This window comes from Cetorhinus maximus, chromosome X, assembly GCF_964194155.1.
Source record: "Cetorhinus maximus chromosome X, sCetMax3.hap1.1, whole genome shotgun sequence".
Lineage (NCBI taxonomy): Eukaryota > Metazoa > Chordata > Chondrichthyes > Lamniformes > Cetorhinidae > Cetorhinus > Cetorhinus maximus.
In genome coordinates this window covers 12,868,544-12,894,699 of record NC_135917.1, presented here as the reverse complement: position 1 = coordinate 12,894,699, position 26,156 = coordinate 12,868,544, and the positions used below count along the sequence as shown (strand labels likewise).

General features: G+C 47.2%; 1 protein-coding gene across 3 annotated transcripts in view; it reads left to right on the top strand.

Annotated features, from left to right (window-relative positions):
* Nucleotides 1–26,156, top strand: part of LOC144672587 (uncharacterized) — a 102,141-nt gene that overhangs the window by 6,874 nt on the left and 69,111 nt on the right. The window lies entirely within an intron of this gene.

The window sequence follows — 26,156 nt, the reverse complement described above, 5'->3', positions numbered from 1 at the left end:
GCAGACATTACTCTAGACCGTCAGTCCCCAGCAGACATTGCTCCAGTTTGTCAGTCGCCAGCAGACATTACTCCAGTTTGCCAGTCCCTAGCAGACATTGCTCCAGTTTGTCAGTCGCCAGCAGACATTACTCCAGTTTGCCAGTCCCTAGCAGACATTACTCCAGACTGTCAGTCCCCAGCAGACATTACTCCAGACTGTCAGTCGCCAGCAGACATTACTCCAGACTGTCAGTCCCCAGCAGACATTACTCCAGACTGTCAGTCCCCAGCAGACATTACTCCAGTTTGCCAGTCCCTAGCAGACATTACGCCAGACTGTCAGTCCCCAGCAGACATTACTCCAGACTGTCAGTCCCCAGCAGACATTACTGAAGTCTGCCAACCCCAGAGGACATCAGCTGGAATGCTTAACAGCCATTGCGCGCTTACCTGTGATTGAGACTGTGTCCTGGTAATATCGCTGCAGTTTAAAGCTCGGCAACTAATGACCTTGGTTTCAGTGCAGGGTTATTAGCTGCAATTAGCTGCAATTTTTAAAGTTTCAGCAAATTAACCTGGGTCACGGAGCGTCACTTGCTCATTGTTAATACTTCATTTATTTATTGGCAATGTTCAGATTTATTACTTCACTTTTTAGGTAGTAGAAGTATTATTCTCTAATAAATTAGCTCAGTTATCTCTTGGTATTTATCCATATTTGGGCTTTGACTGATTTACGGGTAACTGTTCCTGTTTTCTGATTGGAGGAACCTCTCTGTTGCCTGGCGATTATCTCTTTAACAGATAACTAATATGAGCTTCACAAATGTGGAGTAGCTTCAGGTCAATAAAGTTTAATCTTTTTTACCCCCCAACTTTGTTATCAAGCCTCGCTTGTTTAGGCGTATGGGATTTCTTCCCTTATTGTCGCCACGGAGATGTAAGTGCAAAGGTGATTCCGCATTCCTTCAAAAGCCAGGCCTCGGAGCCTCGGTTTGAAGAAAGCAAAATGTCAATGTGAGCGATATTTCTCCTTCTGTTTGTTTTGGCATGTTGGTCTGTTGGTGCCCTTATTGTTAGTGGGCTTGTGGTCAGTGCGACCCTGGCATCGTCCTTTGCTTGTACCTATTTGAGCCTTTTAGGGTATCTGACGTGAATGTTCAAACAATGACACGCTTAATGATGTTTTGTGAGCATTCAGTTTATCGGATTATCACTCATTATCCATTCATGGGTTGTCAATGTCGCTGGCTGGGCCAGCATTTATTGCCCATCCCTAATTGCCCCTTGAGAAGATGGTGGGTGAGCTGCCTTCTTGAACCGCTGCAGTCCGTGTGGTGTAGGTACACCCACAGTGCTGTTAGGGAGGGAGTTCCAGGATTTCGACCCAGCGACAGTGAAGGAACGGCCAATATATTTCCAAGTCAGGATGGAGAGTGGCTTGGAGGGGAACTTCCAGGTGGGTGGTGTTCCCAGGCTCCTTTGAGCATCTCGTCCTGTGTTGTAGTTTCACAAATTTGCCACCTCATTCTTAGGAATGCCTGGTGCTGCTTCTGGCATGATCTCCTGCATTCGACATTAAGCAGTGTTGCTCTTGATGGTAATGGTAGAGTGGGGAATTTGCTGGGCCAGGTTGTGGTCCAAGACCATTCTGCTGCTGCTGATGGCCCACAGCACCTCATGGATTTACCTGGGGAGACTCCATTCACAGGGAGTGTCACCAATTTAGTATCGAGAGAATCCATTGATCTATAAACCAAGATTTCTCTACATTCATCAGGAGAAAGTGGTGCTGAGTGACTTTGTCTCCCTCTTTCTGCTATCAGTTGGATCTCTGGAGGAGCCCAGTGAAGCCACTGGACAATGAGGGTTCTATCTGTGATCTGATCAATTATCTGCTCCTTAAAGCATCTTTTTAAACAATATTCTTTGCAAAGCTAGTTTCTCTTGTTGCAAACACTAGTTCGGTGGACTATCTCCAAATCAACAACACAGGGTGTTGGTGACTCCCATATTTGAAGCAGGAAACGCAAAAGCAACCTATGTGAATATGCATGAATTCAACTCTGCAAACGCTGGGCCATGTTAGAGACCGCACCCATTCCTGTCATATGTAAAAAGTGTATCAAGGCAGTGAAGCTGAGTTGTATGATCATAAAACCGTTTGTACTCATTTCTGTTCAATCCAACATCATTACAATTGTTCCTATGTGCACCCAACATTGCAGGACTGGCTTCCCATATTGAGTTGGCAGTTGGCTGAGTCTTGATTGAGATAGTTGTTCTTCATCATTTAATGAAGAGTGTAGGGGAGCGTGCCGCCAGGCATACCAAGAAATGAGGTACCAACCTGGTGAAGCTAGAACTCAGAAGTGCATGCGTGCCCAACAGCAGAAGCAGATTGCTATAGACAGAGCCAAGTGGTGCCACAACCAATAGATCAGATCAAAGCTCTGCAGTCCTGCCACATCAAGTCCTTATGGTGGGCGGGCAGTTAAACAGCAGATGGGAGGAGGAGGCTCCACAAATATCCCCATCCTCAATGATGGGGGAGCCCAGCACATCAGTGCAAAAGATAAGGCTGAAGCATTTACAGCCATCTTCAGCCAGAAGTGCCGAGTGGATGATCCATCTCGGCCTCCTCTGGAGGTCCCCAACATCAAAGACTCAAGTCTTCAGCCAATTCTATTCACTCCACGTGATATCAAGAAATGGCTGAAGGCACTGGATACTGCAAAGGCTATGGGCCCTGACAATATTCCAGCATTAGTACTGAAGACTTGTGCTCCAGAACTTGCCGCACCCCTAGCCAAGCTGTTCCAGTACAGCTACAATACTGACATCTACCCGGCCATGTGGAAAATTGCCCAGATATGTCCATAGAAAGCAGGACAAATCCAACCCAACAAACTTCTGCCCCATCAGTTTACTCTCAACTTAGCAAAGTGATGGAAGGGGTCATGAACAGTGCTATCAAGTGGCACTTACTCAGCAATAACCTGCTCACTGACACTCAGTTTGGGTTCCCCCAGGGCCACTCAGCTCCTGACCTCATTAAAGTCTTGGTCCAAACATGGACAAAAGAGCTGAACTCCAGAGGGAAGGTGAGAGTGCATGCCCTTGACATCAAGGCCACATTTGACTGAGTGTGGCATCAAGGAGCCCTAGTAGAGTTTATGTAAATGGCAATGAGGGAAAGCTCTGCATTGGAGTCAAAACCAGCACAAGGAAGATGATTGTTGTTTCATTGTGTGGTTGGGGTCTAGACAGAGGTTTGGGGGATCATCTAATCTCCCAAAGTAGGCTTCTTGAGTCTGTAGCTTCTAAAAACCATTTACAGCAAGAGTTTACACATTTGGACATCCACGCGAGGTTGCAGCTTCTCTTCCAAATCTCTCTTACTTCACAGTCATGTGATCTGATATCATTATTACATGAACAGCATGTATGCTTCTGGTGTTAACCCTTTACTCTCCAGTTGTGGTTGTTGGAGGCCAATCAGCTTAACCTCAGGACATTGCTGTAGGCATCCCTCAGGGTAGTGTCCTAGACTCAACCATCTTCAGCTGCTTCATCACTGACCTTCCCTCCATCATAAGGTCAGATTGGGGATGTTCACTGATGATTGCACAATGTTCAGCCCTACTATGCAGAAAGACCTGGACAACATTCAGGTTTGGACTGATAAGTGGCAAGTAGCAATCATGCCATACAAGTGACAGGCAATGAACATTTCCAACAAGAGAGAATCTAACCATTGCCACTTGACATTCAATGGCATTACCATCACTGAATCCCCCACTATCAACATCCTGCGGATTATCATTGACCAGAAACTGAACTGGACCAGCCATATAAATACTGAGGCTACAAGGGCAGATCAGAGGCTGGGAATCCTGCAGCGAGTAACTCACCTCCTGACCCCCCAAAGCCTGTCCAGCATCTACAAGGCACAAGTCAGGAGTGTGATGGAATACTCCCCACTTGCCTGGATGAGTGCAGCTCCAGCAACACTCAAGAAGCTCGACACCATCCAGGACAAAGCATCCTGCTTGATTGCACCCCAACCACCACCTTCAACATCCACTCCCTCCACCACCAGGTCACTGTGTGTACCATCTACAGTGTGTATCAACTTTCCAAGCCTCCTATGACAGCACCTTCCAAGCCTATGGCCTCTATCACCTATAAGGATAAGGGCAGCAGATGCATGGGAACACCGCCACTTGCAAGTTCCTCTTCAAGTCACACACAAATTCGTAGCCTCTGACCTGCTCTTGTAGCCACAGTAGTGGTTGGTCCAGTTCAGTTTCTGGTCAATGGTAGCACCCAGGATGTTGATAGTGGGGGATTCAGTGATGGTAATGTCATTGAATGTCAAGGGGAGATGGTTAGATTCTCTCTTGTTGGAGATGGTCATTGCCTGGCACTTAAGTGGTAATTGATGTTCATGCCACACATCAGTCCAAGCCTGAATTTTGTCCAGGTCTTGCTGCATTTGGACATGGACTGCTTCAGTATCCTTATGATGGAAGGAAGGTCATTGATGAAGCAGCTGAAGATGGTTGGGCCGAGGACACTACCCTGAGGAACTCCTGCAGCGATGTCCCAGGACTGAGATGACTGACCTCCAACAACCACAGCCATCTTCCTTTGTGCTAGGTATGACTCCAACCCGTGAAGAGTTTTCCCCCTGATTCCCATTGACTCCAGTTTTGCTAGGGCTCCTTGATGCCACACTCGGTCAAATGCTGCCTTGATGTCAAGGGCAGTGACTCTCACCTCATCTTGAGAGTTCAGCTCTTTTGCCCCTGTTTGGGAATAAGACTGTAATGGGGTTGGGAGCCAAGTGACCCTGGCAAAACCCAAACCTGGGCATCAGTGAGCAGGTTATTTCATGGGATGTGGATGTGGGTGTCATTGGCTAGGCCAGTATTTATTGCCCTTGTTCAGAGGCAACCACATTGCTGTGGGTCTGGAGTCACATGTTGGCCAGATACAATAAGGACAGTAGATTTCCTGCCCTCAAGGGCATTAGTGAACCAGATGGGGTTTTTAATGACAATGGTTTCCAGATTTCTTTTTAAATTGAATTCAAGTTTCACCATCTGCTATGGTGGGATTTGATCCCAGACCCTGAGAGCATTAGCATTAGCATAGCTCACTGGGATACTAGTCCAGCAACAATACCATTACACCACCGCCTCCCCTCAGTGCTGTGTGATCACACTGTCAATGACACGTTCCATCACTTTGCTGATGATTGACAGTAGACTGATGAAGATGAGAATGGCCAGTTTGGACTTTTCCTGCTTTATGTGGACAGAATATACCAGGGCAATCTCTAGGCAGGCAATCCTGTTGGGGCCTTGTACAGCTTATGTTCGATTTCTCCCCTTGGTCACTGAGACGGGTGGGGAGCTGAAAAGCTCGGTGGAATACAAACATAGGAGGCAGCTCACGTTCCGCTGATTGTGATTGAACTGCTACCCTGAGCCTGTATTCCTATCTGTGAGCAGTTTTATACAGGACAAAGGAGCTATTCTGCTGTTGGCCCTGGGCACTGCCAGGTTGATCAATCATCCAAATTGCTGCTTAGATACCTCATGGAAAGCTGCTATGTGGCTGGTTAATTGGAGTGTTGGTAGTCCTAAAGACCTTCTGTGATTCATCTCGTAGCAGGGAAATGTAATGACAGGTCTATAATCCCTTGTACACAACCTTTAAACCTTCTAATCGACTTCATATCTCAGTGGAAAATTACCTTGCTCAATGTCAAGGTGCTAATCTGCCCGTTGAGAGGAAGAAAGCATTAGGAAGGTTTCTCAGCACAATTCAGGACTCTTGTACTTTGAATGACCCCACCTTGTTATTTTCTCTGACTTCCTTTGACTGGGTTGAATGGGCTAGCCTTCAGAGAGTGTTGGAAACAATGGGATTTGGTGTCAGCTTCACCCAACTGGTGTTATTTTATTCAGATCTCTGACCTTGTGAAGCTGAATGTTTTCTGTCATCTATTCCAATGCATGGGACAACTTTTCCTTTCAAGAGCAGGGGTGTCTAGAAGCTTAAACCCGGGTTGCTCTCCTCTTGTGGCCAGTTGTCCCACGATTGCAGTAAGTTGGTCATTTACTCATAATGAGAGGCCACTGAATAGCTTCTGCTGTCACAGATGCATCTGTCAATGCAAAATTGGCCAGAGTGACCACCTTACAATCCTTGTGAGGACGGAATCCCATCTTCACACTGAGGATACCCTCCATCATGTTGTGTGGCACTACCACCCTGCTAAATGGGATAGACTCAGAACAGATCTAGCAACTCAAGACTGGGCATCCATGAGGCGCTGTGGGCCATCCATCAGCAGCAGCAGAATTGTACTTGAACCCTATCTGTAACCTCATGGCCCAGCATATTCCCCCACTCTGCCATTACCATTAAACCAAGTGGCTAACCCTGTTTCAATGATGAGTGTAGGAAAGCATATCAGGAGCACCACCAAGTGTACCTAAAAATGAGGTGTCAACCTGGTGAAACTGCAATACGGGACTAGATGCTTGCTAAACAGCAGCATGCGTTAGACAGAGATTAACGATCCCACAACTAATGGATCAGATCTAAGCTCTGCAGTCCTGCCACATCCAGTCGTGAATGGTGGTGGACAATTAAACAACTCACTGGAGAAGGAGGCTTCACAAATATCCCCATCCTCAATGATGGGGGAGCCCAGCACATCAGTGCAAATGTCATCTTCAGCCAGAAGAGCTTCCACTTGGCCTCCTCCAGAATATTGGGCTTGCATCCAAGATTAATCAAGGAAGTCGAGGTGGAGATAATGGAAAGGCTTGCCATAAACTTCCAATCTTTCCTAGATATGGGGGAGGTGCCAGAGGATTGGAGAGTAGCAAATGTGACGCCCTTATTCAAGAAATGGTACAAGGTCAGTCCTAGTAACTACAGGCCGGTCTGTTTAACATCAGTGATGGGTAAGGTTTTAGAAACAATAATCAGGGAAATGAACTAACAGGCACTGGGAGAGGTTTGAGTGAATTAAGGAGAGTCAGCACGGATTTGTAGAAGGCAGATCGTGCTTGACTAATCTAATTGAATTTTTTGATGAAGTAACAGAGAAAGTTAATGAAGGGAATGCGGTGGATGTTGTCTATATGGACTTTAAGATAGTGTTTGACAACTTACCAGATAAAAGGCTAGTTAACAAAATTGAGGCCTATGGAATAGGAGGGTCAGTGTGCAATTGGGTATAAGATTACCTTAAGGACAGAAAACAGCGAGTCATGGTAAATGGTTGCTCTTCGGACTGAAGGTGGTAGACAGTAGTGTTCTCCAAGGGTTGATGTTACAATGCTGCTTTTTTTGCTATATATAAATAACTTGGATATTGGAATGTAGAGTAAAGTTTCAAAATTTGCCAATGATATCAAGCATGGAGGTGTGACAGAGTGAGGATGATGCCAATTAACTACAACAGGATATGGATAGTCTATCAGAATGGGCAGAGAAGTGGAAAATGGAATTTAACACAGACAGGTGTGAGGTGATGCATTTTGGCAGAAGGGATAGGGAGAGGCAATATAGACTGAATGGCACAATTCTAAAGAGTGTGCAGGGGGCAGAGGGACCTGGGGGTTCATGTGCAGAGTTCTTTGAGAGTGGCAGGACATATTGAGAGAATGGTTAGCAAAGTATATGGGATCGTGGGCTTCATAAATAGAGGCATTGAGTACAAAAGCAGGGGAGTTATGCTGAACCTTTCTAAAGCTCTGATAAGGCCACGACTGGAGTATTGCATCCAGTTCTGGTCACCACACTTTAGGAAGGATGTGAGGGTCCTTGAGAGGGTGCAGAGGAGATTTACCAGAATGGTTCCAGGGATGGGGGATTTTAGCTCCAAGGTTAGGCTGGAGAAGCTGGGGTTGTTCTCCTTGGAGCAAAGGAGATTGAGGGGAGCAAAAACAAAAATTGCTGGAAAAACTCAGCAGGTCTGACAGCATCTGTGGAGAGAAAGACAGAGATAACGTTTCGAGTCCGTGTGACTCTTCTTCAGAGCTAAAGGGAAGTAGAAATGTGGTGAAATATATACTGATTAAGGGGGGTTGGACAGGTGGAGCTGGATAGAGGGCCAGCGATAGGTGGAGGCAAAGGAGAGATTGCCAAAGATGTCATAGACAAAAGGTCGAAGGGGTGTTCATGGTGGTGGAACTGGCTAAATGAGGTACTAATGGTGACTTTAAGAGTGGAAAGCAGAATGTGATAATGTCCGGACCAGGGTAAGCACCCTGGGAAGTGACAGATAGCCCTAGTGGGGGTGGGGGAAGGGGACAGTGGTGGGGAAAAAGAGATCGAAAATAGGTTAAAAGCTGGGGATAAAACAATGAATAAAAATGGAAATAAATTTTTAAAATAATAATAATGAAAAGAAGTGGGAAATAAATAAATGAAAAAAAAAATTAATTCCACCCCCCACTTATTTTCATTCTGCAGCTGCACGGCAGCATTCTGGGGCTGCACGGCAGCATTCTGGGGCTGCACGGCAGCATTCTGGGGCTGCACGGCAGCATTCTGGGGCTGCACGGCAGCATTCTGCGGCTGCACGGCAGCATTCTGGGGCTGCACGGCAGCATTCTGCGGCTGCACGGCAGCATTCTGGAGCTGCACGGCAGCATTCTGGGGCTGCACGGCAGCATTCTGGGGCTGCACGGCAGCATTCTGGGGCTGCACGGCAGCATTCTGGGGCTGCACGGCAGCATTCTGGAGCTGCACGGCAGCATTCTGGGGCTGCACGGCAGCATTCTGGGGCTGCACGGCAGCATTCTGGGGCTGCATGGCAGCATTCTGGAGCTGCACGGCAGCATTCTGGAGCTGCACGGCAGCATTCTGGGGCTGCACGGCAGCATTCTGGGGCTGCACGGCAGCATTCTGGGGCTGCACGGCAGCATTCTGGGGCTGCACGGCAGCATTCTGCGGCTGCACGGCAGCATTCTGGGGCTGCACGGCAGCATTCTGGGGCTGCACGGCAGCATTCTGCGGCTGCACGGCAGCATTCTGGAGCTGCACGGCAGCATTCTGGAGCTGCACGGCAGCATTCTGGGGCTGCATGGCAGCATTCTGGAGCTGCACGGCAGCATTCTGGGGCTGCACGGCAGCATTCTGGGGCTGCACGGCAGCATTCTGGGGCTGCACGGCAGCATTCTGGGGCTGCACGGCAGCATTCTGGAGCTGCACGGCAGCATTCTGGGGCTGCACGGCAGCATTCTGGGGCTGCACGGCAGCATTCTGGAGCTGCACGGCAGCATTCTGGAGCTGCACGGCAGCATTCTGGGGCTGCACGGCAGCATTCTGGGGCTGCACGGCAGCATTCTGGGGCTGCATGGCAGCACACGCAACCTCAGTCTGAACCTCCACTGCGGCACTGAGACATCGAGTAGCTTCTGCCTGTGCTGCAGAGGGGAAGCAGAGACGGGGGTCACCAGATGCTCCATCAGGGGTGGGCCTGCAGCGCTGTCATGGCGTTGGCCACCGCTTTCAGCCTGGAAAGGATACAGCCAGCGTCTCAGTGTGCACCCTTATCTCCTGCATATTGCCCAGTCAAAGCCCTCATCTGAGTCCTCTAGAGCGGAAACGCATCTATGACCTCGCCCTCCAGTGAGCTGACAGACGGGTTAGCTTTTCCCCTCGGCCTGGCCCTCACTCACGCCTGGTGACTCACCATGTGCTGATCCCAACTCTCCGTTCCCCTCTGAAGGTTGCGCAGTGTGCCAGTAGCTGAGCTGTGGACGGTGGGCGTCAGATCTAGTGCCGGTGTTTCTTCATCAGTGCTGGGGTGTTGTTCTCTCTCTTCCTCCTGAACCTGCTGTAGTCTGGGCAGGTGGCAGCTCTGGGGTATTTGGAAGCAGGCAATCAGAAGGGGAAGGTTGGGGTGAGGGGGGCGGTAGTTGGGTGGGAGGTCCTGGGTCATGCCACCAGCAGCTTACAATTCATGCTGGATACCAGGATGAACAAGGGCATAAGGCAGGAACATACTGTCATCCTCAATTTCCCAGTGCCCACCAGATGCCATGGGCTCTGCCACAGCTGCCCCCATGATCTGGCGAACCATCTCCTTCCTCAGGCCCAGGGACTGCAGCTGCCCTTGCCCCCTGTCAGCTCTGCCCTGCTCCCATCGACCGTGTGCCACTTTGCCCTGCAAGAGAGGGGGCAGGCTGTCAGTGATTGTGTTGCAATGTGGTGGGCTGACTGCCATAGCTGAATAGCTGGAGGTATGTGGAGGCAACAAGAGGCGGGTGTGAGGCTGGCAACAGTGGGAGGTGTTTGAGGGTGAGGTCAAGCATGTGAATGTTGGGCGTGAGTCCTGAGTGCTAGGGCCTGCTGACAGGTGGGTGATGGGGGTGTGGTGGGTATGAAGTGCCATGTGGAGATGCATCATTCACTGGCCTTTACCACCCTGATGGTCAGTGAACCTCCACAGCCATGTCATTGGGGCCAGGCTCTGGGAGTTGAGCACCCTGACCACCTACTCCGATTCCCTTTGGAGGGCACCTCATGAGGCCCCCAGCACCTGCAGAAACATGGCCCCGCTCCTCCTGTTGACCTTCATCAATTAGGCCTCCAACACGGCATCCATGAACCTCGGAGCCCTCTCTCTTCCCTGGTGCTCCATTTATTTTTTTCACTTCTACCTACAGCTAATTGGAGCGCTGACAATCAACAGCAGCTTCCTTGTGATGAGGGCAGCTCCCCTTTACGAGGGGCAGGCTTGCTGGAACACATGCCAGCCTTGCACACTGCTGGGCCCCCCGTTGAGCATTCAGCGAGCCAATAGCATGGGTCACACTTGGCTGAACGCAACAGTCACAGAAATGAGGAGGCAGTAGGAAGTTGTCATGTTGCCCGTCTCAAAGGGAATGGGCACAGGCAGATTACAAATCCTGACCCTCGGGCTCGAAAATGGGAACAACTGGATTTTTAATCCCATGACATTATAACCTGCTCATTGATGTCTGGCTTAGCTCCGTCATTACCAGTCTGCACCAGGCCTCATTACAGCCTTGCCCAAACATGGCATTTGGCGCATCCAGTCCATGCTGGTGTTTATGCTCCACTCAAGCCTCCTCCCATCTTTCCTCATCTAAATCTCCCATCGTAGCCCTCTATTCCCTTCTCTCTCATAATCGTCTAGCTTCCCCTTAAATACATCCATATTATTCACCTGAACCACTTCCTGAGGTAGTGAGTTCCACATTCTCACCACTCTCTGGATAAAGAAGTTTCCTCTGAATTCCCTATTGGGTTTCTTGGTGACTATCTTATACTGATGGCCTCTAGTTCTGCTCTTCCCCACAAGAGGAAACATTCTCTCCGTATCCACTCGATCAAAACCTTTCAGAATTTTAAAGACCTCTATTCGGTCACCCCTCAGTCTCCTGTTTCTAAGAGAAAGGAGACCCAGCCTGTCAATCCTTTCCTGATATGTAAACCCACACATTCCTGGGATCATCCTTGTGAATCTTCTCTGCACCCTCTCCAGTGCCTCTATATCCTTTTTATAATACGGTGATCAGAAGTACTCTAATAAGGGCAGGATTTTACATCCTGTGGGCGGGCGTGGATCCAACCCGATCGGGTGTAAAATAGTGCGCGATGACCTCAGGCGAGCGTCCCGACATCATCGTACACACGTGCGATATTTCGGTTGGTAGGTGCATGTGAGAGTCAGCAGCGCGCCCACTGACAATTACTAAGGCCCTTAATCAATTCATTTCAACATATTTTTCATTGCCTTTCCAACCTTACGGAGAGGAGAGGCCAGTGAGAGCGGGATAAAAGGGAGTGAAAAACAGAGACCGAGACCGGAGAGGAGAGGCCAGCGAGAGCAGGATAAAAGGGAGTGAAAAACAGAGACCGAGACCGGAGAGGAGAGGCCAGCGAGAGCAGGATAAAAGGGAGTGAGAAACAGAGACCGAGACCGGAGAGGAGAGGCCAGCGAGAGCGGGATAAAAGGGAGTGAGAAACAGAGGCTGAGACCGGAGAGGAGAGGCCAGCGAGAGCGGGATAAAAGGGTGTGAGACACAGAGGCCGAGACCAGAGAGGAGAGGCCAGCGAGAGCGGGATAAAAGGGTGTGAGACACAGAGGCCGAGACCAGAGAGGAGAGGCCAACGAGAGCGGGATAAAAGGGTGTGAGAAACAGAGGCTGAGACCGGAGAGGAGAGGCCAGCGAGAGCGGTATTAAAGGGTCGATAAACAGAGGCTGAGACCGGAGAGGGGAGGCGTTACCCTCAGGACCTTCAGGCGGTGGAGTTCGAAGTGACGTCACCAGGGGTGGGAACTGAACATCCAGGGGCATTCAATATTTAGGAAGGATAGACAAATAGGGAAAAGAGGTGGGGTAGCATTGTTAATAAAGGAGGAAATCAATGCAATAGTGAGGAAGGATATTGGCTCAGAAAATCATGATGTGGAATCTGTTGGATGGAGATAAGAAACACCAAGGGTCAGAAAACGTTGGTGGGGGGTGTCTATAGGCCCCCAAACTCTAATGGGGATGTAAGGGAAGGCATTAAACAGGAAATTAGCGATGCATGCAATAAGGGTACAACTATAATCATGGGTGACTTTAATCTACACATAGATTGGACAAACCAAACCAGCAATAATACTGTGGAGGAGGAGTGTGTACATGATGGTTTTTTCGACCAATATGTCGAGGAACCAACTGGAGAGCAGGCTACCCTAGACCGGGTATTGTGCAATGAGAAAGGATTAATTAACAATCTTGTTGGGGAAGAGCGACCATAAAATGATAGAATTGTTCATTAGGATGGAGAGTGAAGAAGTTGAATTCAAAACTAGGGCCCTGAATCTAAATAAAGGGAACTATGAGGGTATGAGGCACGAGTTGGCAATGATGGACTGGGGAACCTTACTAAAAGGGTTGACAGTGGATAGGCAATGGCTAATATTTAAGGAACGTATGCACGAATTGCAACAATTATTCATTCCTGTCTGGCGCAAAAATAAAACAGGAAAGGTGGCTCAATCATGGATTACAAAATAAATTAGGGATAGTATTAGATCCAAAGAGGAGACACATAAAATTGCCAGAAAAAGCAGCAAGCCTGAGGATTGGGAGCAGTTTAGAATTCAGCAAAAGTGGACAAAATGATTGATCAAGAAGGGGAAAATGGAGTATGAGAGTAAACTTGCAGGGAACATAAAAACTGACTGCAAAAGCTTCTATAAGTATGCGGAGAGAAAAAGATTAGTGAAGACAAATGTAGGTCCCTTACAGTCAGGAACGGGGGAAGTTATAATGGGGAACAAAGAAATGGCAGAAGAATTGAACACATATTTTGGTTCTGTCTTCACAAAAGAGGACACAAATAATTTCCCAGAAATGTTAGGGAACCAAGGGTGTAGTGAGAGGGAGGAATTTAAGACAATCTTTATTAATAATGAAATGGTGCTGGAGAAATTAATGGGGCTAAAGGCTGAAATATCCCCAGGGCCTGATAACCTACATCCCAGAGTGCTAAAGGAAGTGGCAACTGGAAATATTGGATGCATTGGTGGTCATCTTCCAAAATTCTATAGACTCTGGAGCAGTTCCTACAGATTGGAGGGTGGCAAATATAACCCCACTATTTAAAAAAGGAGGGAGAGAAAACACAGAGAATTACAGACCAGTTATCTTAACATCAGTAGCGGGGAAAATGCTAGAGTCTATTGTAAAAGACGTGGTAACAGAACACTTAGAAAGCATTAACGGGATTAGACAAAGTCAGCATGGGTTTATGAAAGGGAATCATGCTGAACTAATCTACTGGAGTTTTTTGAGGATGTAACTAGTTGAATAGGTAAGGGAGAACCAGTGCAATATTTCCAAGTTTGCTGATGACACAAAACTGGGCGGGATTGTGAGTTGTGAGGAGGATGCAAGGAGGCTTCAGAGTGATTTAGACAAGTTGTGTGTGTGGGCAAACACATGGCAGATGCAATATAACATGGATAAATGTGAAGTTATACACTTTGGTGTGAAAAACAGAAAGGCAGAGTATTATTTAAATGGTGATATATTGGGAAATGTGGATATACAAAGGGACCTGGGTGTCCTTGTACACCAGTCAATGAGAGTAAACAGGCAGGTGCAGCAAGCAGTTAGGAAGGCGAATGGTATGTTGTCCTTCATTGCAAGAGGATTTGAGTTCAGAAGTAGGGATGTCTCACTGCAGTTATACAGGGCCTTGGTGAGACCACACCTGGAGTATTGTATGCAGTTTTGGTCACCCTACCTAAGGGAGGATATCCTTGCCATAGGGGGAGTGCAGTGAAGGTTCACTAGTCTGATACTGGGGATGGCAGGATTGTTGATGAGGAGAGATTGGTTCAATTGGACCAGTATTCACTAGAGTTTAGAAGAATGAGAGGGGATCTGATTGAAACGTATAAAATTCTGACAAGGCTGGACAGACTGGATGCAGGGAGGATGTTTCCCCTGGTTGGGGAGTCTAGAACCAGAGGCCACAGTCTCAGGATACGGGGCAGGCCATATAGGACTGAGATGAGGAGAAATTTCTTCACTCAGAGGGTGGTGAACCTGTGGAATTCTCTATCACAGAAGGCTGTGAAGGCCGGGTCACTGAGTATATTTAAGGAAATGGATAGATTTCTAGACTCTAAAGACATCAAGGAGTATGAGGAGAGAGCGGGAATACGGTGTTGAGATAGAGGATCAGCCATGATCATAATGAATGGTGGAGCAGGCTCGAAGGGCCGAATGGCCTACTCCTGCTCCTAGTTTCTATGTTTGTATGAATCGGCCAGGCGGCCTTTTGATTTTTTAGCAAATCTCATTCATGGTCGGGATGAGGTTTCCACAATTACATAAAAAGTAAATATAAATTATTGGGCAGGATTTTTACCCTACCCCATGGCAGAGTTCCATGTCGGGGCATTTTTTTCAGATTTTAAAAATCTTTCTTTTAGATTTAAAATTCTTCAGCTCCCCGAGGCGGCTCTGCACCTTCAGGGAGCTTTCATTCCGCACTCCCCCCCAACGCTGACTTCAGCACTCACCCTCCTCCTGCCCCCAACCCAGGCAGCGCTGGGCCTCTCAGTGCTCCTTCCATGCCGGCTGGTTATTAACTGGCCAGGCTGCGTGAAATCGCGGTCGGTGGGGGGCTGGGGGGTGAGGGCCGATCACGGGTGGTGGACTGTTTCCCGGGCCCACCTGACAACCCGAAAACCCTGTCCTAAGCGTGGCCTAGCCAAGTCTCGATACAGGCTTGGCGTAACCTCCCTAATTCAGGGAAAGTTGATGAAGATAGTGTGGTTGATGTTCTGTATATGGACTTGCAAAAGGCGCTCGATCAAGTCTCAGAGAATAGACTTGTCAGCAAAATGAACCCCATGGGATGAAAGAGGCTGCATGGATGCAGAAGTGGCTAAGGGACAGAAAGTAGAGAGCAATGGTGAACGGTAGTCTTTCAGACGTGGTGATCCCCAGGAGTAGGTATTAGGCCCGGTGCTTGCTTTGATGTTTATTAATGGCACAGGGCTCAATTTCGAAATTTCCGTGTGACGCAAAACTCCAAAATACAGTAAAGAGTGAGCAGGATAGTAGGAAAACATAAATAGACTGGTAAAATGGGCAGACACATGCAGGGCCTGAGAGAGCGAGGTGCACCTGGTGCAGGATACTGGGTCCCGGGTGTTAGGTGTGGTGAAAGGCGTTCTCATTGTTGTCCAGGTTGAACAGCCAGAGCTTCAGGCCTGAAAGCCTGCCTTTAAGAGAGAGCCAGGGCTGTCGGTTCCGATTTACTTCACGAGCCAGTCAACAGTGAAGCTGCCCGGAGGGCAGCGATTGGCGGAGCAGTGAGTCCGGGAAAGATAGAGCCTGCTTCTCCCATCACAGATCCTGCTTCTCCCACTTGTGCACATCCTGGCCTCCAAAATTCTTGGGGTAATCTTCAGCGAATATAGATTATTTCTTTCGTTCAGTCAATTACCCTGGGAGTTATGCATTCAACTCATGGAAGCAAAGGGCGATCAGAAAAGAGGGATGTGCTTTTAGAGATGGTGACGGGAGAGAGGCCGGGAGTGGGTGGGGGGAAGAGAGAGAGCGAGAGAGAGAGAGAGAGAGAGGGAGGGAGAGAGGGAGGGAGAGAGATGCAGAGGGAGGGTTGGAAATAAAGCCTCCGTCTATAATCACATTGGCCATGTTGAGCTGGAGGTGGTCGAAGGTTAATATGGAACTGAACGAGAGGCAAAGCAGCAAAGATTCCTTGGGCTTTCAGATTGTGCAGGTATCCTTTGGGGGATAGCTGGAATCAAAATTGTCTGTTTATGGTTTCAATGGAAACAGGGAATCAGATAAATAATTGTGTTTTTGAACTCAAAAATACATTAAAATAAAAGCGATATTCCTGAGGGAGTAGAGCCGGGGAGATCTGCAGAATGACATTTCTGGTGGTGCATGTAGCTGTTTGCCCCACCCATTATAAATCATTAAGGTTTTCAACAGCATCACATTCACAGGCCTAAAAGATTAAGAGTTTACTCTGCTCTTTTTAGCTAAGATTTATGTAACAAAACAGAGGCACTGTCCATCTGCACACAATAGGCATATTAAATTTAACAACTGTGTGTCTTTCCTAATGGCCTCTTTTTTTTAAAGTTGAGTAACTTTAATCTGGCTGCTTTTTCCCAGCTCCTAACGTTTACAAAAACTTCTGCTCTACAATATTCGAATATAAATTTCTTTGGGAAAGCTAAAATATTACACTCTGCAACAACAAAACAAATGTTGCTGCATTAATACCGGCATCAATTAGAAAGCGCCAACGCTTTTAATTGCTGTATCTTTAATCCTCTTGGCTTTTCCGACAAGCCATTTCTAATAGTATTGAACAAGGGATGTAGCTTTACAACAAAAACAGAAAATGCTGGAAAATCTCAGCAGGTCTGACAGCGTCTGTGGAGAGAGAAACAGAGCTAACGTTTTGAGTATGGCCATTCTTCAGAGCTCTGCAGAACGTGAAATGTTAATTCTGTTTCTCTCTCCACAGATGCTGTCAGACCTGCTGAGTTTTTCCAGCTCTTTCTGTTTTTGTTTCCGATTTCCAGCACCTACAGCATTTTGCTTTTATCTAAGGGATGTAACGTTGTTTTGTAGAGCTTTGAGTCTATAGAAAACCCATACATACTGACTGCCACTTGCATTTCCAATCCAATCGCCACCCCCACAGTAAAGACGGAGGTCCTCAGCTCATTGGTGGACAGAGTGCTTTCTTTCTGGGAGGTAAACCTGTCAGTGAAGCAGGGATCACAACATTGTTCAGGAGATCTTACAGAACACTGGGATCCCACTTAATCTGAAGGGCAGATTCATTCATTTTTATCAAAGTTAAACTGCATCCCTAGCCTCACAAAACTCACTTTGGACACATGTGGGGGTGAGAGTGCACTTGGTCAGGGCTGTAAAACAGGAGAAATTGTTTTAGCTTCCTATAATAACACTCACCCCTATATCAACACTCGCCTCCTACTGAAGTAAGCGGGACTGAATTGTGTCGGATAAGGGTGTTTGGCATAGCAAGGGTTAATGTGGGACTGGAGAACAGTACCGCCCACGGTATGATGTAAACGGTCACGTGACAAGGGACCTAGGCCAGTCTAGGAGTATACAGAGATGCGTGTAGAAGTAACCATGGAGTTAGCTCATAGCATGGGCTATATGATTTGAATATAGTTCCGTTTTACCAATAAACACTGCTGTTCAACATTATAAGCCTCTGAACCTCTTAGTGAGACCTACTGAACAAACCCTTACAACAAATAGGAAACAGCATGTGCAATGGATGACTCAACACAACTCTCTCCAAACTCTGCCAACTCTTCTCTCACCTTTTATACCGGGAGCGGTACCTACCCCAGGGACCTGTGGAGATCACTTCTTAGAGAAGACAATACTGTGGTGGAACATTGTAATTACAAAACTAAATGGGCAAATAGAGAAACTTCTTCCACTGGGATTATTATTGTGCTAACCTGTTTTGTCTGAAGGTCATGAGAAGCTATAGGTGAGAGGAATAGAAATTCAGGGATTGCACCACACCACCCGCTCTTAGTGTTTCAGCTCAGGTGCTGTGCGTTTATATGGAACATGTAAACTCTCACCATATAAATGATCTCTGTTTTAATAGTGTCTCTGTAAGGAAGTTTAATAATACCCAGTGTCCTTGTCACCTGGTGTAGTTCAAATCATGGGAATAGTTGTGTACTGTACAAAAATAGGTCTGTCTGGTCCATTGATGCAGCTCCCTCTGCTCCCATCGAGTGGAGGTTGAGGCTGCTGTTTGCTGACTTGACCTGCTGGATATATGCAAGTTCTTCCATTTTGTTCTTTGATTCCTGGTTGGCCGCTTGCCAAGCTGGTTTTCAAGTGGCTCTGTGCAGTGCTGTCTATTCCTCTCTCCCTCATGCTGGTTGGTCTGTAAAGGTCACCTAGCAATGCACGATATGAAAAAGAAATGAAGAAGTTATATTGTATGGACAGAGCTGCAGGTGTGAGTTTACCGCCGAAGGGTTTCTTTCAAAGCTCTCGTGTTATCTTCCCTCAAGTTGCTAAGACCTGTTGAGTGCAATCTATTGGGGAACCTGATGAGACTAGACAAGACTGTGCATTCAGCGCTCAAGTTAGTCACTGCTCCAAGCTCCTCCAATCACAGGTTCCCTCTCTCCTGATCCTGCAGCTCCCCCAGAGACAGAATCTATGATTGGAGGAGCAGCAAGGGCAGGAGAGAGGGGGCCTGTGATTGGAGGAGCCTACAGCAGTTATCCTGGTCATTCCCGCTGCCCACTTTGCAGGAACCTTTCAGCTGCATGGAGCGATTTGTGACATCTTTCAGAGGCTGAGAAGAAGAAGCAGAAAATGAGAGAACAGGAGGGAGTCTCCACCAGTGACTTGGCCGGAGCAGACCAAGGGGAGCTGTCACTGAGGCTCGTGCCAGGCTAGGCCTGACCGTTCTGATGAAGAGTCATCCGGACTCGAGACGTTAACTGTGTCCCTCTCCGCAGATGCTGTCAGGCCTGCTGAGTTTTTCCAGCTATTTTTGTTTTGGTTTCAGACCTGACTGTTGTCCATGTCCACACCACAAGCCACTCCCACAGAACTGGATCTTCACTTCTGGTGATACTGAGTTATACTGAGCGAGGTGAGTGAGGGCTGGGTCAGTGTGTCCGGGGAGGGAGGAGGGAACTGAGACAGCAGAAAGCAAATGGGACCGACCGCCTCCATGGCAGCTGGTGGAATTTATATCCAGTTAATAAAATCTGGAATTGAAAGCTAGTCTCAGCAATGGTGACCATTGTCGATTGTTGTAAAAATCCATCTGGTTCACTGATGTTCTTTAGGGAAGGAAATCTGCCAACCTTACCTGGTCTGGCCTACATGTGACTCCAGACCCACAGCAATGTGGATGGCTCTTAACTGCCCCTCTGAAATGGCCCAGCAAGCCACTCAAGGGCAATTAGGGATGGGCAACAAATGCTGACCTTGACAGTGATGCCCACATCCCATGAAAGAGCAAAATAAAGGCCTTGGAGAAGGGGCATATGAGATTTCCGAGAATGGGAGCAGGTGTGAGGGACTTCGGTTATGTGAGGAGACTGGAGAAGACTCCTTACAGCAGGGAAGGTTACGAGGAGATGTAATGTGAACTCCTGGTTAGGAAATTGGCTAAGCGGAAGGAGACAGATAGTAGCCACAATGGACAGGCACTTTAATTGACAGGATGCGACCAGTGTGTCCCATAAGGATTTGTGTTGGGACCTCAACTATTCAGTGCAGTTATTACGACTTAGCTGATTGGATAGAAAGCCACCTATCCAAATCTGCCGATGACACAAAGATAGATGGCATTCCATGTAGTGTAGATGGAAGCATAAAGTTACAAAGAGATATTGATAGATTAAGTGAAGGAGGTTCTAAGTGGTCTGGCAGGCTTAAAAGTAGATAAATCTCCAGGCCTGGGTGAAATGTATCCCAGGCTGTTGAGTGAGGCAAGGGAGGAGATAACAGGGGCGCTGGCAATAATTTTCAATACCTCTCTGGCCACAGGAGAGGTGCCAGAGGACTGGAGGACAGCCAATGTGGTACTGCTATTCAAGAAGGGAGGAAGGGATAAACCAGGGAACTACACGCCAGTCAGTCTAACCTCAGTGGTGGGAAACTATTGGAAGCAATTCTGAGGGGCAGAATTAATCTATACTTGGAGAGGCAGGGATTAATCAAGGACAGTCAGCATGGTTTTGTTAAGGGTCATGTCTGACTAATTTGATTGAATTTTTCGAAGAGGTGACCAGGTGTGTAGATGAGGGCAATGCATTTGATGTAGTCTACTTGGACTTCAGCAAGGCTTTTGATAAGGTCCCGCATGGGAGACTGAGAACGAAGGTAAGAGCCCATGGGATCCAAGGCAATTTGGCAAATTGGATCCAGAATTGGCTGAGTGGCAGGAAGCAGAGGGTGATGGTCAAGGGGTGTTTTTGTGACTGGATGCCTGTGTCCAGTGGGGTTCCACAGGGATTGGTGTTGGGTCCCTTGCTGCTTGTGGTATATATAAATGATTTAGACTTGAATGTAGGAGGGTTGATCAGTAAGTTCGCAGATGACACGAAAATTGGTGGGGTGGTAAATAGTGAGGAGGATAGCCTTAGATTACAGGAGGATATAGATGGGCTGGTCAAATGGGCTGATCAGTGGCAAATGGAATTTAATCCTGATAAGTGTGAGGGCAGGACAAACAAGGCACGGGGATACACGATGAATGGTAGGACCCTGGGATGTACCGAGGATCAGAGGGACCTTGGTGTACACATCCACTGGTCCCTTAAGTTAGAGGGACAGGTAGATAAGGTGGTTAAGAGGGCATATGGGATACTTGCCTTTATTAGCCGAGGCATAGAATATAAGAGCAGGGAGGTTATGCTGGAACTGTATAAAACGCTGGTTAGGCCACAGCTAGAGTATTGTGTGCTGTTCTGGAATCCGCATTATAGGAAGGATGTGATTGCGCTAGAGAGAGTGCAGAGGAGATTTACCAGGATGTTGCCTGGGCTGGAGAGTTTTAGTTATGAGGAGAGATTGGATAGACTGGGGTTATTTTCCCTGGAGCAGAGGAGGTTGAGGGGGGACATGTTTGAGGTGTATAAAATTATGAGGGGCATAGATAGGGTAGACAGGGAGGAACTTTTCCCCTTGGTGGAGGGATCAATACCAGGGGGCATAGATTTAAGATAAGGGGCAGGAGGTTTACAGGGGATGTGAGGAAGAATCTTTTCACCCTGAGGGTGGTGGGAATCAGGAATTCACTGCCTGAAAGGGTGGTAGAAGCGGAAACCCTCATAACATCTAAGAAGTATTTGGATGTGCACTTGCGATGCCATGACATACAAGGCTATGGGCCTAGTGCTGGAAAATGGGATTAGAATAGTTAGGTACTTGTTTGGCTGGCGCAGACTTAATGGGCCGAAGGGCCTTTTTCCATGCTGTAGACCTCTATGACTCTATGACTCAATGAATGGGCAAAACTGTCAAATGGATTTCAATGTAGGAAAATGTGAGGTCATCCGCTTTGGACCTAAGAAGAATAGAACAGATACGTTCTAAATGATGAAGAACTAGAAACGGTGGAGGTTCAAAGAGGTATGGGGGGTGGTGGCAGGGTTTCCAGGTAAATAGATCAGTAGAATGTCATTAACAGGTACAAAAAATAATCAGAAAGGTTAATGGAATTCTGGCTTTATAGAATACCAGGGGGTAGAAATAGAGCTTCAACTACACAAAGCCCTGGTTAGACCACACCTGGAGTCCCTGTGAACAGTTCTGGGCACCACACCTGAGGAAGGATATATAGACCTTGTAGGGAATTCATTGTAGACTTCCCAGGATGATACTTAGGCTGGGATTTCCCAGCCTCACCATGGGGGGGACCTGCCATGGGAGGATCAGCAGCCTAGCCAAGAGCCCTTGACTTTTGGGGGATGGGGCGGGGTGGGTGGGGGGTAGATGATCCCAGCTGCAGGCGGGGGGGGGGGGGGGGGGGGTGGAAAATCCCACCCTGAGGCTCAATTGGTTAAATTGTGAGGCGGGATTACACAAACTAGGGTCGTATTCTTTAGCATTTAGAAGATTAAGGCCGGGCTTTTCCGGCCCCTTTGTAGCAGGACCAGCCATGGGAGAGTCAGTGGCCCAGCCAAAAGCCCATTGACTTTCGGCGGGTCCGGATGATCCCGGTGGTGGGTGGGGCCAGAAAGTCCCGCCGTGAGGGGTGATTTGATTGAAGTTTTCGAGATGCGAAGGGGAGCAGACAAGGTCGATGGGGAGAAACTATTTCCACTGGTTGGAGAGTCTAGAGCCAGGGGCCATCGTCTAAAAATTGGGGTCAGACCTTTCAGGAGTGAAATTAGGAAACACTTTTACACACAAAGAGTGGGAGATGTTTGGAACTCTCTTCCCCAAATGGCAATTGATGCTAGATCAATTGAAAACTTTAAAACTGCGATTGCTAATTTGTTTAGTCAACCAAAGGTATTAGGGGATATGGGGCAAAGGTCCATTTGGAGTTAGGTCACAGATCGACCATGATCGCAAAGAAACGTACAAAATAGGAGCAGGAGTAGACCATTCCCCATTCAAGCCTGCTCCGCCATTCAGTATGATCATGGCTGATCCTCTTTCTCAATGCCATACTCCCGCTCTCTCCCCATACCCCTTGACGCCTTTAATGTCTAGAAATCTATCTATTTCCTTCTTAAAAATATTTAGTGACTTGGCCTCCATAGCCTCTGTGGTAGAGAATTCCACAGGTTCACCACCCTCTGAGTGAAGAAATTTCTCCTCATCTCAGTCCCAAATGGTCTACCCCGTATCCTGAGATTGTGACTCCTTGTTCTAGACCCCACCCCCAGCCAGAGGAAACATCATCCCTGCATCCAGTCTGTCCATCCCTGACAGAATTTTATACTTTCAATGAGATTCCTGCTAATTCTTCTAAACTCCAGTGAATACGGTCCTAATTGACCCAATCGTTCCTCATATGACAATCCTGCCATCCCAGGAATCAGTCTGGTGAACCTTCACTGCACTCCCTCAATGGCAAGTACATCCTTTCTTAGGTAAGGAGACCAAAACTGCACACAATACTCCAGGTGTGGTCTCACCAAGGTCCTGTACAACTGTAGTAAGAGATCCTTGCTCCTGTACTCAAGTCCTCTCGCAATGAATGACACCCAGATCCCTTTGTTCATCAACATTTCCATATCACCATTTAAATAATACTCTGCCAATTTGCTTTACCTACCAAAGTGGATAACTTCACACTTACCCACGTTATGCTGCATCTGCCATGTATTTGCCCACTCACTCAACTTGTCCAAATCGCCTTGAAGCCTCTTAACACCCTCCTCGCCGCTCACATTCCCACAAAGTTTCATGTCGTCAGCAAACTTGGAAATATTACATTTGGTTCCCTCATCCAAATCATTGATCTATATTGTGAATAGCTGGGACCCAAACACTGATCCCTGTGGTACCCCACTAGACACCACCTGCCACTCCGAAAAAGACCCATTTATTCCTACTCTCTGTTTCCTGTCTGCTAACCAATTCTCAATCCATGGCAATCTATTACCCCCAATCCCATGTGCTTTAGTTTTGCACACTAACCTCTTATGCAGGACTTTCTGAAAATCCATATACACCACATCCTCTGGTTCTCCTTTATCTATTCTGCTAGTTATGTCCTCAAAAAACTCCAGTAGGTTTATCAAACATGATTTCCCTCCCATAAACCCATGTTGACTTTGTCTAATCCCGTTGATGTTTTTCTAAGTGTCCTGTTATCATATCCTTTATAATAGGCTCTAGCATTTTCCCTGCCACTTATGTTAAGCTAACTGGTAATTCCCTGTTTTCTCCCTCCCTCCTTTTTTAAATAGTGGGGTTACATTTGCCACTCCCTAATCTGCCAGGACTGATCCAGAATCTACAGAATTTTGAAAGATGACAACCAACTCATCCACTATTTCCATGGCCTTTAGTACCCTGGGGTGTAGATTATCAGGTCCTGGGGATTTATCAGCTTTCAGTCCCATTCATTTCTCCAGCACTATTGCTTTAGTTTAGTATTTCCTTCAATTCTTCCTTCTCACTAGACCCTTGGTTCCCTAGTATTTCTGGGAAGTAAATTGTGTCTTCCTCTGTGAAGACGGAACTAAAGTAGCTGTTTAATTGCTCTGCCATTTCCTTATTCGCTATTATAAATTCTCCTGTTTCGGACTGAAAGGGATCTACATTTGTCTTCACTAATCTTTTTCTTTTTACATAATTATAGAAGCTTTTACAGCCTGCTTTTATGTTCCTTGCAAGTTTACTCTCATTCTCTATTTTTCCCCTCTTAATCAATCTCTTGGCCCTTTGCTGAATTCTAAACTGCTCCCAATCCTCAGGCTTGCTACTTTTTTCTAACAGCTTTATATGACTCCTCTTTGGATCTAATACTATCCTTAATTTCTTTTGTTAGCCATGGTTGGACCAATTTCCCTGGTGTGTTTTTGCACCAGAAAGGAATGTATAACTGCTGCAATGCATACATTCGTTCCTTAAATATTGGCTATTGCCTATCCACTGTCATGTCTTTTAATTAAGTTCCCCAACCTATCTGAGCCAACTGACGCCTCATACCTTCGTAGTTTCCTTTGTTTAGATTTAGGATCCTAGTTTCAGATCAGACTACTTCACTTTCCATCCTAATGAAGAATTGTAGCATGTTATGGTCACTGTTCCCTAAAGGACCCCACACAACAAGATTATCAATTAACCCCTTCTCATTGCACAGTACCAAATCTAGAATAGCCTGTTTCCTAGTCATTATTGCTAATTTGGTTTGCCCAGTCTATATGTAGATTAAAGTCATCCATAATCACTGTAGCAGTCTTGTTAAGTGCATCTCTATTTCCTGTTTAATGCCATCCCCTACCTTACCACTACTGTTTGAAGGTCTATAGACAACTCCCACTAATGTTTTGCACCCCTTGTTGCTTCTTCGCTCCATCCAGACTGATTCTACATCTAGATTTTCTAAGCCAATATCCTCTCTCACTATCGCACTGATTTCATCCTTAACTAACAACGACACACCACCTCCTTTTCCTTTTTCCCTGTCCATCCTAAATATTGAGTACCCTTGGATATTCAGTTCCCAGCCTTGGTCACCCTGCAGCCATGTCTCCATAATCGCAATCATATTGTACCTGTTTACATCTATTTGTGCTGTTAATTCATCTACCTTATTGCAATTTTTAAAAATTCATTCACGGGATGTGGGCGTCGCTGGCTGTGCCAGTATTTATTACCCATCCCTAGTTGCCCTTGAGAAAGTGGTGGTGAGCTGCCTTCTTGAACCGCTGCAGTCCATGTGGTGTAGGTACACCCACAGTGCTGTTAGGGAGGGAGTTCCAGGATTTTGACCTAGCGACAGTGAAGGGACAGCGATATATTTCCAAATCAGGATGGTGAGTGACTTGGAGGGGAACTTCCAGGTGGTGGTGTTCCCATGTATCTGCTGCCCTTGTCCTTCTAAATGGTAGTGGTCGTGTATTTGGAAGGTGCTGTCGAAGGAGCCTTGGTGAGTTCCTGCAGTGCATCTTGTAGATGGTACACACACTGCTGCTACTGTGCGTCGGTGGTGGAGGGAGTGAATGTTTGTGGATGGGGTGCCAATCAAGCGGGGCTGCTTTGTCCTGGATGGTGTTGAGCTTCTTGAGTGTTGTGGGGGCTGCACTCATCCAGGAAAGTGGGGAGTATTCCATCACACTCCTGACTTGTGCTTTGTAGATGGTGGACAGGCTTTGGGGAGTCAGGAGGTGAGTTACTATCTGCAGGATTCCCAGCCTCTGACCTGTTCTTGTTGCCACAGTATTTATATGGCTGGTCAAGTTCAGTTTCTGGTCAATGGTAACCCCCAGGATGTTGATAGTGGGGATTCAGTGATGGTAATGCCATTGAACATTAAGGGGCGATGGTTAGATTCTCTCTTGTTGGAGATGGTCATTGCCTGGCACTTGTATGGCACGAATGTTTCTTGCCACTTGTCAGC